This window comes from Manihot esculenta, chromosome 10, assembly GCF_001659605.2.
Source record: "Manihot esculenta cultivar AM560-2 chromosome 10, M.esculenta_v8, whole genome shotgun sequence".
In the NCBI taxonomy this organism is placed as follows: Eukaryota; Viridiplantae; Streptophyta; class Magnoliopsida; order Malpighiales; family Euphorbiaceae; genus Manihot; species Manihot esculenta.
Window position 1 is genome coordinate 20867051 of NC_035170.2, and position 19450 is coordinate 20886500.

Below are 19450 nucleotides of genomic sequence, written 5' to 3' on the forward strand. Positions count from 1 at the left end.
CTATATAGAGCAGCCAGTGCGGATTCTAGACACGCAGATCAGACAGCTAAGAAACAAGGGGATTCCGATGGTGAAAGTTCTATGGAACCACCATAACCTAGAAGAGTGCACCTGGGAGACGCGAGAGTCTATGCTCCAGCAATATCCATATTTGTTTTGAGGTTAGTTTCCTCCTTTTTATGTTTGTTTTAGACTCATTCGAGGACGAATGGTTTTAAGGGGGGGAGAATGTAATACCCGGCAAGAATCCGGCATTGGAATTCCTGTCGTCCGGTGGAATCCGGGGTGTCGGAATGCTAAAGGAGGGTAGGCTTTATGTTTTACTACGTGTTATGATGTGTGTTAATGTATTAAAGTCAAATGGGATTAAGTTTTTGAGCTGAAATGACCCAAGGCAGAGGAGCCAAGTTCGGCCGCCGAAGGTAAGTTCGGCCGCCGAAAGTGCTCAATGTTCGGCTTCCGAATTCAGGTTCGGCCCCCGAATGTTGCATGGTTTTGCATGCGCTTCGGCAGCCGAAGCTGAGTTGCTGAGCCAGCAGGTTTGTATCCCTTAGTCAGCATTTTGGACAGGTGTTAGCACCAGGTCCTGGCCAGAAGAGTGGCCACGTCTCCCCTGGTTTATTTGCTGAGTTTGAGCAGCTCATGCAGAGTGTTTTGATAGTTCACAAGGTTTAGAATGTTTTGACGCAAAAAAAAGCTAAGTTTGTGAGAGTTTGAGAGTTTGAGGAGAGTTGGTCCGTTTTCCTTAGTTCAGAGTGTTCATCTTCTTGTTACAGGAGGTAAGTATGCTCTGGAACCTGTTTATGTGTTTGCTTAAGGTTTGATGGCAGTTAAGGGAGAGAGATGCATGTTTAAGTGAGAAGTAGTGATTTTGATGATTTATGCATGTATACATGTTTCTGTGTTATGTTTGATTTGTTGTTTGGGGTTATTAGATAGTTTTGGACCCCTGTGAACATATACTTATGTATATGAGTGTGGAGGAGTTGATATATGCATGTTTGGAGATGTTGAAGGGAAGGAGGAGCTTGGTTTGCCGTCGGGCTGAGTTCTGGATGAACTCAGGTTCGGCAGCCGAAGGTTCATTCGGCCGCCGAACCTCTTGCATGGTGGCTTAGGCTGCCACAGCTTGCCCCCGTGAGTTTTGCATGTTCGGCTCTGTTTGGAGCCTTCGGCCGCCGAAGGTGCCGCCGAAGGTGCTTGAGTTTCGTCTCTGGAGAAGACTTTCGGCCGCCGAACCTGCCGCCGAAAGTGTTCTGTCCAGCTTTCCTTTGCATGCTTTGTAAGAGGTTTAGAGTGAGTTTAAAGGGAGTCTTGGGAAGTTTCATAGAGTTGGTCATAAGCTAGTTTGGTCCCTCATTTGAGTTTATCTGTATCTATACAGACCAGAGGAACCAGAGAGAGCAGCAGTGAGTACTGCTCCAGAGTTTTCAGAGCCTGCTCAGTCAGTCAGTCCAGGTAGCCAGAGGTGAGTGGAACTAAACTTAACTCTTTTAATTGACTAATGGAATGTTTTAGCATATCTCATGCATCATGATTATGCCATAGGGTGATTGCATTAGTATCCACGAATATGTTGCATTGCATAGTTAGTTGTTAATGTGGGTAAATGCTGAATGATCCAATAGTCACCGACAGGAAGTCCAGGAGCCTTTGACTACGCCCTGGCAGGTATAGCAAGTCCAGGAGCCTTTGACTACGCCCTGGCAGGTTTATAGTAAAGACCAGGAGCCTGTGACTACGCCCTGGCAGGTATAGTAAAGTCCAGGAGCCTTTGACTACGCCCTGGCAATGGTAAGTACAGAGGTGTTATATACACATATACATATATGACAGGAAGACCAGGTGCTCGATTCTACGCCCTGGCACAGAGTTACTGGGACTATGTGGTGACAGGTTTACTCTTGATGTGGTTTATCTGTGTTATGATGCATTCCATGAGATCATGTTTTCCTGAGATATTTTACTGTTCTACTCACTGGGCTATAGAGCTCATCCCACTCCCTTAACCCCAGTTTTGCAGGTTCAGTGTACAGTGTACAGGGACAGTCCAGCAGAATATGGAAAGAGTAAAGAGATTTGTAATAGCTTAGAGTGGACATGTAATATTAAAGAAATGTAATAATTGTGTGTCTAAAGGTAGACATGTGCTTGACTTAGTGATGTATGTGTTGTACATGATCTGGTATGTATCTATGTTTTTCTGTATGTGAAAAACCAGGCTTAACAGATATGAGTTATCCCATCTAGAGCAAGCTCTAGTCAGGAGTACAGAGTACAGAGTACAGAGTACAGAGTACAGAGTACAGAGTACAGAGTACAGAGTACAGAGTACAGAGTACAGAGTACAGAGATAGTGCATGCACAGGTTAAGCCTTGGTTCAGCAAAGAGTTTTTATTTTCACAGAAATTGTATGATCATGTATGAGTTCTACAGGTACACAGAAAGTATAGCAGGCTTGCTACGGGTTCTGGCGGCCTTAAGCCGACCTGAATCCTAGCGCCGGTGACGGTCCATTTTGGGGTCGTTACACATCACATCAATGGGGTCATGGAAAGAAAAGCTCATCTAACATAGTTCATCAGTTTGAGTAGAGCAAATTAAAAAAGAAGAAGGTTGTGGTTGTGTGTGTGTTATTGAAAGCATGAAAACAAACTAAAGGGAAAACTAAAAGCAAAAATCGCATGAACTGAAACAAAGTAAAGCCAAAATCACAAATCTGAAAGGAAAAATGAAAAAAAATTTCGCAAACTGAGAGCCATGTAAATTCGCAGAATTGAAAGGAAAAGAAGAAGAAGAAGAGAAGAAGAAGAGATATGCACCCCCACACCTAAATCATGCATTGTCCTCAATGTATAAGAAACATATAAGAATAAAGGAAACTGAGTACTCTCCTGGGGTGTGGTGTGCATGGTATGATCACTTAGGTTGACTGAGATGGTTGATGTAGTGGAATTTCTTTCACTACTTGCACTGCAAATCCTTCATAGTATGGTTTCAGATATGGTTCCTTCCAAACATCATGTTTTGCATTCTTCTTGTCTTTGTCCTTTGTGTGCTTGGGCCTATCAAAGGGAAAGTTACTTCCTACACATTCAAGAGGTTGCCACATTGAGAGCTTCTGTTTGGGCAGACAAGATTCTGCCTTATCTGGTGGCTTTGGCAGAAAGTGTTTCTCATACCCCTTTGCTTTGGGCGATTGGAATTCCAGTTGTTCCTTGTGCACATGGGTTGTTGGTTGTCTGGCTGAACTGGTTTCAGCCTTTTCTTTCTGCGCAGAACACTCCTGAGGTGGAAGCTGAAGTGGTGGCAATGGGGGCTGAAGTGAAAGATTCGGTGGCCGAAAGATGCTGGAGTTCGACAGCCGAAAGGTGGTGGAGTTCGGTGGCCGAAAGTTCATGGCTTCAGTTTGCGCAAGTCCTTCTTGAAGTGGTGCAACGGATTTTCCTTCATTCTGCGCTTGACTGCAGACTACCTGTTGGGTGCTACAGACTGTTTCTTTCAGTTTTGGCTCTTTCTAGCTCTCATTCCTGCAAAGATCATCATTTAGAATACAATCTTGATTCTCATCAAATATTTCCTGGCTTAAGCAGTCAATAATATCAAGACCATAAACAGGGGACATATGACAGGAGCGGTTGTCGAAGCCGGTCAAAAATAACCTTCTTGGTTACTGTAATACCCGGCTAGGCTCCGGTATCGGAATTCCTACCGTCCGGTGGAATCTCGGATGTCGGAAGCCTCTAGTAGGGTAGAAACATGTTTTCATAAAATGTTTTAATGTATTTCATGATTTTAAGTAAAAAAGGAAATGAGTTTTTGCATGAAAACAACCTTGGAGGAAAACTCAGGTTCGGCCGCCGAACCTCAAGTTCGGCCGCCGAATATGCATGCGCTTCGAGTGTGCCTTAGGCCCCCGAAAGCATAAGTGAGGGAAGTCCAGGTTCGGCCGCCGAACTTGCATGCGTTGCGGAGGCACGTTCGGCTCCCGAATGTGGCCTGGCCAGCCACCTATAAAGGGGTCCCTTAGCCGAAAACGGGCGAGTTTTTCTCCCCATTTTCGGCCAAGGTGAGCTCTCCGCCGTCCCTCACCGATCTTGAGTTTCTTCCTTCCATTCTTCATGATTTTTATGAGTTGCAACTTTGTTTTGAAGCTTTTGAGCATTTGAGTAAGTTTTGGAGCTTGGAGGTTCAAGGAACTTTCTCTCTCCCATTTTCCGAGCTAGGGTCGTTCTCCTCTCGATCTTCAAGAGGTAAGGGCCGATCTTGAGCTTATGGCATGTTTTAAGTAAGTTTTAAGTAGATCTATAGGGTAGAATGCATGTTTAGCTTATGGTTAGGTTTATGGGTTCATGTTATGTTTTTGGACAATGTGGTTGTTTGATGTGTTGTAGATGGGGTTTAAGATAGTTAGAAGCCCCTAGGAACTTGTATGCTTGAGTATGTATGTTGTAGATTAGGAAAAATGCATGTTTGGATGGTTTTGGGAGGCAACTGTGCATGAGGAACCAAGTTTCTGCCCTTTGGCAGAAACCAGGTTCGGCAGCCGAAGGACTTTCGGCCGCCGAACCTGCCTAGGAGGCCAGCCTTTCGGCTGCCGAAGCCTGCCTCCGAAAGAGGACTTTCATCTCTGGAGGGCAGTTTCGGCCGCCGAAAGTGCCGCCGAACATGTATGAGTTTCGTCTCTGTCTGGGAGTTTCGGCCGCCGAAGGTGCCGCCGAACCTGCCTGACTTTCGGCTCTGGAGGGACTTTCGGCCGCCGAACCTGCTGCCAAAAGTGCCCTGTTCAGCCTTCCTTTGCATGTTTTTGCATGGATGTTTTGAGGTGTTTTAGAGGGTTTTTGGGGGATGTTTTTAGAGTTATGTTCTAGTTGTTTGGTCCCTCATTTGAGTCCACCTGTGTAGGTTCGGACCCGAGGAACCGAGGACCCCAGCAGTGAGTCAGCTGCTTCAGTCTTTGTCAGAGCTAGTTGAGGTGAGTAGAATAAACCTTTATGTTTTAAAGCAAATAAATTATACAGTTTGAGCATGCTCATGCATCATGAATGCCATGTGATGATTTAGGTTGTTGCATTAGAATTCACGAATATGTTGCATTGTATAATTTTGATGATGATGTGGATGGTTATTGGATGATCCTTAGTCCTCGATATGATGCGATGTGATATGATACGGTATAGTACGGAAGTCCAGGTTGTACCCATTCTACGTCCCTGGCACGATGTAAGAGAAAGTCCAGGTTGTACCCATTCTACGTCCCTGGCACATTGGAATGCTATGTTATGTTATGTTATGTTAAGAGAAAGACCGGTTGACCCATTCTACGTCCCGGCACTTTGGAATGTAGAGGACTCTTGGTGACAATACCATCCGTGATGTGATTTGTCTGTGACGTGTTGCATTCCATTATAGCATATGATTTAAATGTTTTATTATTCTGCTCACTGGGCTCTAGTAGCTCACCCCTTTTCCCTAATCCCCCAGGGTTGCAGGTACAGGCTAGACAGAGAAGTCAAGGTGAATGAAGTCTTGAGTTGTAATAGATAGAATGTGGACATGATAAATTGTATAATGATGTAAAAGTTATGAATAGTTATGTCATGTATATGTTGATTATGAGATTGAGGTTTAGAAGTTGTGCTTGACCGAGTTTGTATAGTAATCCCTTTTGTAAACATGATCTACGTTTTATGATGCTTTTGTAACCAAACTCTATATATATAAATGTCACCCCATTGGGGCACTGTTGGGACTCCACAGAGGAGTTAAATGTTTATAACCATGTTATGTATAGTGCATGCACAGATTGAGTTTGGTGAATGAATGAATGTAAAGAAAAGTTCAAATTTTTATGTATGTTCTTGATCATGTATGGGATTAAACAGGTTTACAGGTTGTATGTCAGGCTTGCTACGGGTCTCGGCGGCCTTAAGTCGACCTGGATCCTAGCGCCGGTAGTGGTCCGATTTTCGGGTCGTTACAGAATGGTATCAGAGCCCTAGGTTCATATGGTCGGACCTAGAGTGTCGGGCTCATAGAGGTTATAGAAGGTCAAGCAGAATAGGAAAGGTCATGTCCACTAGGATAGGATGTGGAGTCCTGTCTTGTGTGATGATGTGAAATGCCATGATTATATACATGTGCATTAATGCTATGATATGAATGATATATTTGTAATGCGGGTTCATTTGTTTCCACATGAACCATTTGATGCTAATGTTTTTGTGTGATGTGCGCTGTTTTTCAGAAAACAGGATGAGAGGAACTCGTCGATCAGCAAGATTGACTGGAGTACCACCTGAGGATGAGGGCACGAGCGCCCGTCCTCCTGCATTGCCTAGGGCAATGTCAAGCAGGTCTAGCAGAGAAAGAGTAGTAAGAGACCCTAGAAGGTCTTTGGATCTGGGTAGAAGCAGATCAGTGAGGGGAACAGTTCAGGGGGGAGTGTCAGAGGATATGGGGGATGAGATGGATGTGGACCAGAGGAGGGATGGTAGTTTAGGAGTGAGCATGTCGGAAGAGGGAATGGGAGAGTCCCAAGGAGGCACCCAGGCCTCGGGATTTGTTCAGCCACCTTACTACCCACCCTTCTCACAAAACCCCGGATATTCGATGGGAGGCACATCAGACTACCATAGCTTTAACTCTTATCCCACACAGATGCCATACCCATCTTACTACCCACCATACCCACAGTACCCCATGTACCCACCTCCACCTTCCTATCCAGGTACAGCAAACCCTGCCCCAGGGGATACTGCACCTCCTCCTCCACCAGCAGAACCCACAGTTTCAGAAATCCTAGTACCTAAGCCTAGCTCATCTGGTGGGAGCAAGGTCAAGATGACCGACTACATGAAGTTGGGCGCTCCTCAGTATGAAAAAGAGGATGACCCGTTTGTATATCTTGAAAGGGTCAAGGTGATTACAGATGAGATTAGGGCGGATGACAGTAGAGCCATTCAGATGGCTGGGTTCACGCTTAAGTGCAAGAAGGAACGAGAGTGGTTTAAGAATTATGTGAACCCGAGGATGGACAGCATGTCTTGGGAAGAGTTTGCAAATGAGTTTGCAGGATGGGCTTTCCCTGATAGCTCAAGGGAATTGAAGATGATAGAGTTTGAACAGTTGAGGCAGACTGATGATATGAGTGTGGATGAGTTCACAGACCGATTCTTGGAGCTGTTGCCATTTGCAGGGCAAAATCTTGACTCAGACCAGAAAAAGTCAAGGAGGTATATCATGAAACTCCACTCCAGATATTCCTCCTTGATCCAGTCAGCAGATAGGGAGAGCTTCCATGCCATAGTGGATATGGCCCGGAAGATGGAGGCTAGTGCCATCATTCAAGGGACAGTTAAACAGTCAGTGGCACAGCCCTCTGGTTCTAAGACCCCAGGCTCTTCTTCTCTGAGTGCAGCAGCTTCAGGTAGCAAAAGGTGGAGTAACACCACTAGGAAGCCAAAGAAGAATAAGTTCTGGAACAAGATCAAGTCCAGTCTGGGACTAGGGAGTGGCTCAAGCTCTGGTGCGGATAATGCAGTATGCAAGAAGTGTGGAAAGCCGCACAAGGGAGTTTGTCTGGTTGGGACGACAGCCTGCTTCAGATGCGGACAAGAGGGACACATGGCTCGGGAGTGTCCTAGGGCAGCTTTTGGGGCATAGTCCCAGCAGACAGCTTCAGGTAGTGTAGCGCAGCCAGCAGCTCCAGCCACGACTCAGGCCAGTGGCAGAGGCAGAGGGAGAGGGTCAGCCTCTTCTTCAGCGGGTTTCAGAGGTGAAGGTCCATCAGCTCCAGCACGGATCTTCACGATGACTCAGCAGGAGGCAGATGCATCTAACACCGTGGTGGCAGGTAACTTAGTCATTGGTTGTTTAGATGTGTATGCCTTGATGGACCCTGATGCATCTCATTCTTTTATTGCACCAAGAGCCGTTCAGAGGTTAGGATTAATGGTCTCTGGATTAGAGTGCCCTCTCTGGGTCAGTGGACCCAAGTGTGATCCATCAGTGGCAGAGTCAGTCTGCCAGTACAGCCCAGTGTTTGTTGAGGGAAGATGCTTGTCCGCCGACCTGGTGGTTCTAGATTTGACTGATTTTGACGTCATTCTAGGGATGGACTGGTTATCTACCCATGGAGCTACCTTGGACTGCAGAGACAAGGTAGTCAGGTTCAGAGGTTAGGATGGGTCAGAGGTTGTCTTTAGGGGAGACAGGAGGGGTACACCTAGAGGTCTGATATCAGTTCTTCAGGCTCGTAGGTTGCTTAGGAAGGGATGTCAGGGGTATTTGGCTCATGTGAGAGAGCTTAGCAGTCAGGTTAGAGAGCCCGCCTCGGTGCCAGTGGTCAGAGAGTTCTTAGATGTGTTCCCAGACGAGCTGCCAGGTTTACCACCTGCTAGGGAGATAGAGTTCGAGATAGAATTGATGCATGGAACCCGACCGATCTCTATCCCTCCCTACAGGATGGCTCCAGTTGAGTTGAAAGAATTGAAAGAACAGTTGTAAGAGCTGGTAGAAAAGGGCTTCATCCGATCGAGTACCTCACCTTGGGGTGCTCCAGTCTTATTTGTGAGAAAGAAGGATGGATCCCTTAGACTTTGTATCGACTACAGGCAGTTGAACAAAGTCACTACCAAGAACAAGTACCCTTTGCCAAGGATCGATGATCTATTCGACCAGCTAGCCGGAGCGGGTTGTTTCTCCAAAATAGATCTGAGGTCCGGGTACCATCAGCTGAGGATCATAGATGAGGATGTGCCAAAGACGGCTTTCAGGACCAGATATGGGCATTTTGAGTTCCTTGTAATGCCGTTCGGGTTAACCAACGCCCCTGCAGCATTCATGGATCTCATGAACAGGGTGTTTAGCCAGTACCTGGATCACTTTGTTATTGTCTTCATAGATGATATCTTGGTGTATTCCAGGAATGCAGAGGAGTATGCCCATCATCTGAGGTTGGTTCTACAGACCTTGAGGGAGCATGGCTTGTATGCCAAGTTCTCCAAGTGTGAGTTCTAGCTGAGGAGCATTTCATTCTTGGGGCATGTGGTGTCGAAAAATGGAATAGAGGTAGACCCCAAGAAGGTAGAAGCTGTGGCTAACTGGCCTAGACCCACTTCAGTGACAGAGATCAGGAGTTTCTTGGGTTTGGCAGGTTACTACAGGAGGTTCGTTCAGGACTTCTCAAAGATTGCAGCTCCTCTGACCAGGTTAACCAGGAAGAATTAGAAGTTTGTGTGGACCGACCACTGCGAAGAGAGTTTTGAAGAGCTTAAGAAGAGGTTAACTTCAACACCAGTGTTAGCTTTGCCAGCTAGCAGTGAGGACTTCACAGTGTTCTGTGATGCATCTCGAGTGGGGTTGGGTTGTGTGCTAATGCAAAATAAAAGGGTGATTGCTTATGCTTCTAGGCAGCTAAAGAAGCATGAGTTGAATTACCCCACACATGACCTGGCGATGGCAGCAGTAATCTTTGCACTCAAGATGTGGAGGCACTACCTCTATGGGGTTAAATGTGAGATCTTCACAGATCATAAGAGCCTACAGTACATCCTGAGTCAAAGAGATTTAAACTTGAGACAGAGAAGATGGGTGGAGCTGCTGAGTGACTATGATTGCAAGATTCAGTATCATCCGGGTAAGGCGAATGTTGTGGCAGACGCCTTAAGCCGAAAATCACTCGGCAGTTTATCCCACATATCGGCAGAGAGGAGGCCAGTAGTGAAGGAGTTTTACAAGCTCGTTGATGAAGGTCTTCAGTTGGAGTTGTCTGGTACAGGTGCTTTAGTTGCTCAGATGAGAGTGGCACCCGTGTTTCTGGAGCAGGTGGCTCAGAAACAGCATGAGGACCCAGAGTTAGTGAAGATTGCCAGGACTGTTCAGTCGGGCAAGGATAGTGAGTTCAGATTCGACAACAAGGGGATCCTCCGCTATGGGAGTCATTTGTGTGTACCAGATGACATAGAGCTAAAGGGAGACATTATGAGAGAGGCTCATAATGCAAGATACAACGTTCACCCTGGAGCCACCAAAATGTACCAAGATTTGAAGAAAGTTTATTGGTGGCCAGCTATGAAGAGAGAAGTGGCACAGTTTGTGTCAGCCTGCGAAGTGTGTCAGAGGGTGAAGCTGGAACATCAGAAGCCGGCTGGAATGCTTAACCCGCTACCTATTCCAGAGTGGAAATGGGAGAATATAGCTATAGACTTCGTAGTGGGGTTACCGGCGACGTCCAACAGATTGGACTCCATATGGGTGATTGTGGACAGACTCACCAAATCTGCTCACTTCATCCCTGTCAGGAGTGGCTATTCTGTGGACAAGTTGGCGCAGGTGTATGTTGATGAGATCGTCAGGCTGCATGGGGTTCCTGTTTCAATAGTGTCCGATAGAGGGCCTCAGTTCACCTCCAGATTTTGGCGGAGTCTACAGAATGCCATGGGTACCAGGTTGGATTTTAGCACTGCTTTCCATCCACAGACGGACGGACAATCAGAAAGGACCATCTAGACCATAGAGGATATGCTCAGAATGTGTGTGCTGGACTTTGGCGGTTCTTGGAGGCAGCATCTACCTTTGGTGGAGTTTGCCTACAATAACAGCCATCATGCTAGCATCGGGATGGCTCCATATGAAGCTTTGTATGGGAGGAAGTGCAGATCACCTGTTTGCTGGGAAGAAGTTGGAGAAAAGGCCTTGGCAGGGCCTGAGCTAGTAGAGATTACCAGCAGGGTAGTACCCATAATCAGAGAAAGGATCAAGACTGCTGTAAGCAGACAGAAGAGTTATGCAGACATCCGTAGAAGGCAAGTAGAGTTTCAGGAGGGGGATCTAGTATTGCTCAAGGTGTCTCCTATGAAACGAGTGGTTCGCTTTGGGAAGAAAGGTAAACTAGCCCCACGATACATCGGACCCTTTGAAATCTTGCAAAAGATTGGGAATGTGTCGTACAAGCTGGATTTACCTGCTTCAATGGAAAGAATCCATCCGGTTTTCCATGTTTCAATGTTGAGGAAGTTTGTGTCAGATCCGGGCAAGGTTCTTAGTGAGCCTGATGTGGAGGTCCAAGAGGATCTCACCTATGTTGAACAGCCAGTACGGATCATAGACACCCAGATTAGAAAGCTAAGGAACAAGGAAATCCCGATGGTGAAAGTCCTGTGGAACCACCACAATTTGGAAGAATGCACCTGGGAGACACGGGAGTCTATGCTCCAGCAGTACCCTCATCTCTTTTAAGGTTAGATCTCTATGTGTTTATGTGCTATGTATGTATGTTATATTGATTGCTTTGCATGTGCTAGTTGAGGAACATTCGGGGATGAATGTTCTTAAGGGGGGGAGAATGTAATATCCGGCTAGGCTCCGGTATCGGAATTTCTACCGTCCGGTGGAATCTCGAATGTCGGAAGCCTCTAGTAGGGTAGAAACATGTTTTCATAAAATGTTTTAATGTATTTCATGATTTTAAGTAAAAAAGGAAATGAGTTTTTGCATGAAAACAACCTTGGAGGAAAACTCAGGTTCGGCCGCCGAACCTCAAGTTCGGCCGCCGAACATGCATGCGCTTCGGGTGTGCCTTAGGCCCCCGAAAGCATAAGTGAGGGAAGTCCAGGTTCGGCCGCCGAACCTCATGTTCGGCCGCCGAACTTGAATGCGTGCGGAGGCACGTTCGGCTCCCGAATGTGGCCTGGCCAGCCACCTATAAAGGGGTCCCTTAGCCGAAAACGGGCGAGTTTTTCTCCCCATTTTCGGCCAAGGTGAGCACTCCGCCGTCCCTCACCGATCTTGAGTTTCTTCCTTCCATTCTTCATGATTTTTATGAGTTGCAACTTTGTTTTGAAGGTTTTGAGAATTTGAGCAAGTTTTGGAGCTTGGAGGTTCAAGGAACTTTCTCTCTCCCATTTTCCGAGCTAGGGTCGTTCTCCTCTCGATCTTCAAGAGGTAAGGGCCGATCTTGAGCTTATGGCATGTTTTAAGTAAGTTTTAAGTAGATCTATGGGGTAGAATGCATGTTTAGCTTATGGTTAGGTTTATGGGTTCATGTTATGTTTTTGGACAATGTGGTTGTTTGATGTGTTGTAGATGGGGTTTAAGATAGTTAGAAGCCCCTAGGAACTTGTATGCTTGAGTATGTATGTTGTAGATTAGGAAAAATGCATGTTTGGATGGTTTTGGGAGGCAACTGTGCATGAGGAACCAAGTTTCTGCCCTTTGGCAGAAACCAGGTTCGGCAGCCGAAGGACTTTCGGCCACCGAACCTGCCTGGGAGGCCAGCCTTTCGGCTGCCGAAGCCTACCCCCGAAAGAGGACTTTCGTCTCTGGAGGGCAGTTTCGGCCGCCGAAAGTGCCGCCGAACATGCATGAGTTTCGTCTCTATCTGGGAGTTTCGGCCGCCGAAGGTGCCGCCGAACCTGCCTGACTTTCGGCTCTGGATGGACTTTCGGCCGCCGAACCTGCCGCCGAAAGTGCCCTGTTCAGCCTTCATTTGCATGTTTTTGCATGGATGTTTTGAGGTATTTTAGAGGGTTTTTGGGGGATATTTTTAGAGTTATGTTCTAGTTGTTTGGTCCCTCATTTGAGTCCACCTGTGTAGGTTCGGACCCGAGGAACCGAGGACCCTAACAGTGAGTCAGCTGCTTCAGTCTTTGTCAGAGCTAGTTGAGGTGAGTAGAATAAACCTTTATGTTTTAAAGCAAATAAATTATACAGTTTGAGCATGCTCATGCATCATGAATGCCATGTGATGATTTAGGTTGTTGCATTAGAATTCACGAATATGTTGCATTGCATAATTTTGATGATGATGTGGATGGTTATTGGATGATCCTTAGTCCTCGATATGATGCGATGTGATATGATACGGTATAGTACGGAAGTCCAGGTTGTACCCATTCTACGTCCCTGGCACGATGTAAGAGAAAGTCCAGGTTATACCCATTCTACGTCCCTGGCACATTGGAATGCTATGTTATGTTATGTTATGTTATGTTAAGAGAAAGACCGGTTGACCCATTCTACGTCCCGGCACTTTGGAATGTAGAGGACTCTTGGTGACAATACCATCCGTGATGTGATTTGTCTGTGACATGTTGCATTCCATTATAGCATATGATTTAAATGTTTTATTATTCTGCTCATTGGGCTCTAGTAGCTCACCCCTTTTCCCTAATCCCCCAGGGTTACAGGTACAGGCTAGACAGAGAAGTCAAGGTGAATGAAGTCTTGAGTTGTAATAGATAGAATGTGGACATGATAAATTGTATAATGATGTAAAAGTTATGAATAGTTATGTCATGTATATGTTGATTATGAGATTGAGGTTTAGAAGTTGTGCTTGACCGAGTTTGTATAGTAATCTCTTTTGTAAACATGATCTACGTTTTATGATGCTTTTGTAACCAAACTCTATATATATAAATGTCACCCCATTAGGGCACTGTTGGGACTCCACAGAGGAGTTAAATGTTTATAACCATGTTATGTATAGTGCATGCACAGGTTGAGTTTGGTGAATGAATGAATGTAAAGAAAAGTTCAAATTTTTATGTATGTTCTTGATCATGTATGGGATTAAACAGGTTTACAGGTTGTATGTCAGGCTTGCTACGGGTCTCGGCGGCCTTAAGCCGACCTGGATCCTAGCGCCGGTAGCGGTCCGATTTTCGGTCGTTACAGAACCTACAATTTACAACTGCAGATAGTGGTGAAGGATCGTATCCACAGAGAATTGATTACCTATTTATTTATCTCAATCAAGACCAATAAGACTAATTGAAAACACAAGTGAAAGCAAGTAATCAAGAGAAATAGAAACAAGTGCAAGAAAAGTAAAAAGGGGAGTTTTAAGATGATTTGATTAACAACTATTGAAAGCAATTAAAACAGCAAGTAATTAAAATAAAAGAGGAAATCAATATGAGAAAAGTCTAGTTGAAGATATGGATCCACTTTGTTTGTTTGGATTGATCATTGAAACATGGTTATCTTGATTGATTCAATAGGTTGGTTATGGGGGTGGAAGACGCTTGTCACCACCATGTCTTTCCTTATGAACAAACTGATTAGGGAATGTCCTCTAACCAATTACTAATCATCAAATTGCCAAGGAACGTTCTTGGGCCATAGGCATCAAAACAATTGCCAATTGCATGAAGAACAAGAAAGATCCAAACCCTAACTACTCAAACGCATGAGATGATGTTAGATCATGCAATTCCTTGGATTTTTACACCAAGTGTTCTATGGACAGAATATTTCTAGCAATTACGGACTAACAAATATCCTAATCCAACAATCAATTAACTTTGCAATTAAGAGTCAAGTGGCCAATTTGATCAAAACAACAAAGCAATCATAGAATTAAGCATCAATTGCATGAATATTGAATAAAATCAAAGACAAAAGTTTCTGTTCAGATCTCACAACCCATTAAACAACCTTAGTTTCAACCAAACTTCAACTAGAGAGAAGGTTTTAGCCACTCATGGCTGAACCAAACAGAAAATAAAAGAAAAGAAAGCAAAAGATGAAGAACTAAGGTGGAGAGAGAGCGTTAGAGAGGCTGCCGAAATTAGGAGAGAAGAGGTGGATCCAAATCTGTCTTCTTGTCTTCTTGAAGCCTTTAAATATGTCTTGAGGAGCTGCCTAGGGTTTCATGGAAGTCCAGGAGAGTTTTAGAGGCTGTCCAAAGTGTCCTTGGTGTTGCATGTGCCTTGTTTGTGCATGAGTGAAGGCAAAAACGAGTCACATGTGTTAGAAGGCAAGTGGGGGCACTTTGGTCTTTTCATAGCTGCCCAAAATCCTCAAGATGCTGTACATTAAGTCCAAGAGATTGCCCATGCACTAATGAGGAAGGTGGAGCCTTCTTTGGAAACTTGAATGAAGTGGGAAACATGTGATCTTTGGATTTGGCTTCCTTAATAAGCTTGATCTTTGAGATCCAATAATTGAATGTGAATCTTGAAGATTTGGATCTCAAGATATTTCCCTTATTTGGCTCCTCAAATATGGCAACTTGGGATATGGCTTCTTGAACAAGGAAAGAATGCATTAGAGCGCATTTTCGGCTGCCTAAATTGAGTTTCGGAGGCTGGACTCTCGGTTCTGGTCTGAAGGTTCGGGGGCCAAAGGTTGGGGTTCGGCGGCCGAAGGAGGCCGACTTTCGTCTCTGGAGCCAATGTTCGGCGGCCGAAGGTGGGGCAGTTTCGTCTCTGGACTGGGCTTTCGGCCGCCGAAGATGCTGCCGAAGGTGGCTTTTCTAGATTTTGCACTTTTGAGCGTTTTTAAGAGCATTTTCTCTTGAATGTCCCTTTTCACCTAATATCTGCAAAACATGATTAAAACCACAAAATTAGGTAGAAAAGATGTAAATAGACATCAAGAATATCATGATAATATGGGCTAATTTATGCTCTATCAAATACCCCCACACTTAAGCTTTTGCTTGTCCTCAAGCAAATAAACATAGTCAAATAAGTTCTCTTTGCTCTAGATCCTTGTTACCACTTAAACTCATACTCTAGACACTTATTTTGAAGCATTGCAGTGAAGAATATATGCATGAAGATTACTTACCTCTTTCCTTGTTTCTCTTTGCTTACCATGGCTAGGATTTGTTTTCCTCAAGAGAGACATGCACATTATGTTAAGACTTTTTCTAGCTTTTGGATTGACTTGCCCTTATCTTGAAGTACTTTTATTAAGGCTTTTGCACTTTAGATCTTGCTTGGAAAGGTCACCAACCTATTTTTGATGTCATAGTTTATATTTTTCAGTTGGTCACCTATCCAAGTGGCTAGTAGCTCTTATTTTTGTGCTTTTGAGGTCTATGCCTTTGCTGAATTTTCTTTCTCTCAATGATTTGGGCAAATCAACACCAATTGCTAAATCAAGTCATATTAAGTTCATTCACACAACTTTAATTTATTCTCAATCAATTGAGGGTCATCAATACATTTTTCACCATGGCAAATTCAAAGATTCAATTCAAAAGGCAATTCTCAAACATGAATACAACTCACTGCAATTGATTCAACATAAGTTTAAATAGTTATCACATCAATGGGGTCATGGAAAGAAAGACTTATCCAACATAGTTCATCAGTTTGAGTTGAGCAAAACAAAAAGAAGAAGAAGGTTGTGGTTGTGTGTGTTTTATTGAAAGCATAAACAAATTAAAATTTAACTGTGGCTAATTAACTTAAAAGAAATTTAAAACTGGAAGGAAAAAAGAAAAAAAATTTTGCAATCTGAAAGCATGAGAAATCGCAGAAGAGAAGGGGAGAGGAAGAAGGAAAAGAGAGAAGAAGAAGAAAGAAGCTATATGCACCCCCACACTTAAATTATGCATTGTCCTCAATGTGAAAGAAAGAAAAAGAGAAGAAGAGAGAAGAGAACAAAAGAAACTGAGTACTTCCCTGGGGTGTGGTGTGCTTGGCATGATCCTCTAGGCAGAATGAGTGACGAACAGATGTTCGTCTGGGAACTCTTCTTTGACTGGGCATGGTGCAGAGCTGGAGGGAAGTCGGCTGAGGTGGTCTGCCACAAGGTTTTCTTTGCCTTTCTTGTCTCTTATCTCAAGATTAAATTCTTGTAGAAGTAGAATCCACCTAATGAGCCTTGGTTTTGCTTCTTTTTTCTTGATCAAATATCGTAAGGCTGCATGGTCAGAATAGACAATGACTTTGGTTCCCAAAAGATATGGTCTAAACTTTTCCAAAGCAAATACAACTGCCAAGAGTTCTTTTTCAGTTGTTGTGTAGTTGCTTTGTGCAAAATCCAATGTGCGAGAGGCATAGTGAATGACATGGGGAGAGTTTCCCACACGTTGCCCCAAGATTGCTCCTACTGCATAATTGCTTGTATCACACATGATTTCAAATGGCAGGTTCCAATCAGGCCCTTGAATAATTGGGGCAGTCACAAGCAACTCTTTAATCAAATCAAACGCCTTTTTGCAATCTGCATCAAAATCAAATGTTACATCTTGTTGGAGCAATCTGCATAATGGCAAAGTAATTTTTGAGAAGTCTTTGATGAATCTTCTGTAGAATCCTGCATGTCCAAGGAAGGAACGGATGTCCTTAATGTTTGTGGGGTAAGGCAGATTTTTGATGGTATCCACCTTAGCTTTGTCCACTTCAATGCCCTTAGTTGAAACAACATGTCCTAAGACCATACCTTGATTAACCATAAAATGACATTTTTCATAATTAAGCACAAGGTTAGTCTCAATGCATCTTTGCAAGATCTTTTCTAAATTGGTAAGGCATTCATCAAAAGAATTTCCATGAACTGTGAAGTCATCCATAAATACCTCAATTGTCTTACCCACATAGTCAGAAAATATGCTCATCATGCATCGCTGAAAAGTGGCAGGTGCATTGCATAGTCCAAATGGCATTCTTCTAAAGGCAAAAGTGCCAAAAGGAAAAGTGAAGGTAGTCTTCTCTTGGTCTTCTGGAGCAACTGGAATTTGGTAAAAACCTGAATAACCATCAAGACAACAATAGTGAGATTTACCTGCAAGCCTTTCTAGCATCTGATCAATGAAAGGCAGTGGGAAGTGGTCCTTCCTTGTTGCAGTATTGAGCTTTCTATAGTCCATGCATACTCTCCATCCATTTTGAACTCTAGTGGGTACAAGTTCTCCTTCAGCATTTGGAACAATGGTAATTCCAGTTTTCTTTGGAACTACATGTACAGGGCTCACCCATTTGCTATCAGAGATTGGGTATATGATGCCTGCATCAAGGAGTTTGACTATTTCTTTCTTTACCACTTCCATCATGGGTGGATTCAATCTCCTTTGAGCATCTCTGACAGGTTTGCATTCATCCTCCATGTGAATTCTATGCATGCATGTGGAAGGAGAGATACCTTTTATGTCATCAATGGTCCATCCTATGGCTCCCTTATGTTTCTGTAGTACCTTTAAGAGGCTTGCTTCTTCATGTTGGTTCAATTCATTGGACACTATGACTGGAAGTGTCTTGTTGGCTCCCAAGTACATGTATTTCAGATAGTCTGGGAGAGGCTTCAGATCAGAAGGTTGTTGCAGAGGAGTTTCAGAGGAGCTTGCTTGTGATGAAGGCTGCTGGGAGAGGTTCGGCGGCCGAAAAGTGTCTGAGTTCGGCAGCCGAATTTCTTCAGTTTGCGGAATGAGCTGTGGCGATGGATTCGGCTTCTACAAATCGGTGGGGTTCGGCCGCCGAAAGATGTTCGGCGGCCGAAGGATGTTCGGCGGCCGAAGGATATCTTCTTTTTGCGCAATGTGTTGCAAAAGTGGTGCAACAAAATCTGGTGTCTGTGGAGCAGTAGGGTTCGGCGGCCGAAAGTGGGCTATGTTCGGCGGCCGAATGTCTTCTTTCTATTCGATCTCAACTTGCTGAATGCTGCAGATTGTCTCTTTCAGTTTCAGGTTTTCAATCCTGCAAAGATCATCTAAAACAGAGTCTTGATTTTCATTAAACACATCTTGGCTCAAACAATCAATAATATCAAGACCATAAACAAGGGATGTATCATGAGGATATTTCATAGCATCATAAACATTGTACTTGATTACTTCCCCTTCAAACTCCATGGTAAGAGTATCATCATGCACATCAATTTTAGTTCTAGCAGTACTCAAGAAAGGACGTCCAAGAAGAATATCAGAACTAGTATTGCAACTATCTTCCTTAGTATCAATCACATAAAAATCAGCAGGAAAGACAAGTTCATCTACTTGGACTAACACATCTTCTAGAACACCTATGGGGTATACCACAGATCTATCAGCCAATTGTATCACAACTCTTGTTTCTTTTAGTGCACATGCATTGAGAGATTTATAGATGGAGAGAGGCATGACATTGATAGATGCACCAAGATCACACATGGCTTTCTTGATACCAACATTCCCAATTTTGCAAGAGATAGCAAACATACCTTTGTCCTTGCATTTAGTAGGGAGTTCTCTTTTAATAACAGCAGTAACTACCTCACCTACACTTACTTTCTCTCTTTCAGCTAGCTTTCTTCTGTTGGTGCACAACTATTTCAGAAATTTTGCGTACCTTGGAATCTGCTTGACAGCATCTAGCAGTGGTATGTTGATCTCCACTTTTTTGAAGGTCTCAAGGATCTCCTTTCTTCTTTTTCTTTTTGAGTTCTTTCAAATCTTTTTGGAAAAGGAGGTGGGATGTGAAAACTTACCTTCGGGTCAGCTCTTTGCGCAGGAGGTGGTGCAGAATGCGACGAAGGGGCTTCAGATTGCCTTGGATGTTGTGCAGAGGGTGTCTCAGATGATGCATGCTTTGGTTCAACTTGCTTTTCCTCCTCAAATCTTGCATCTTGAAGCTCTTTCCCACTTCTCAAAGTAATGGAACTTACATTTTGTTTGGGATTTGCCTCAGTCTGGGATGGCAACTTTCCTTGAGCTTCCAATCTGTTTATGGAGGT

General features: G+C 44.1%; 1 pseudogene; it reads left to right on the forward strand.

The window, feature by feature from the left end:
* The first annotated feature begins 2992 nt into the window (after positions 1 to 2992).
* Positions 2993 to 19450, forward strand: part of LOC110624219 — a 28172-nt pseudogene continuing 11714 nt past the window's right edge.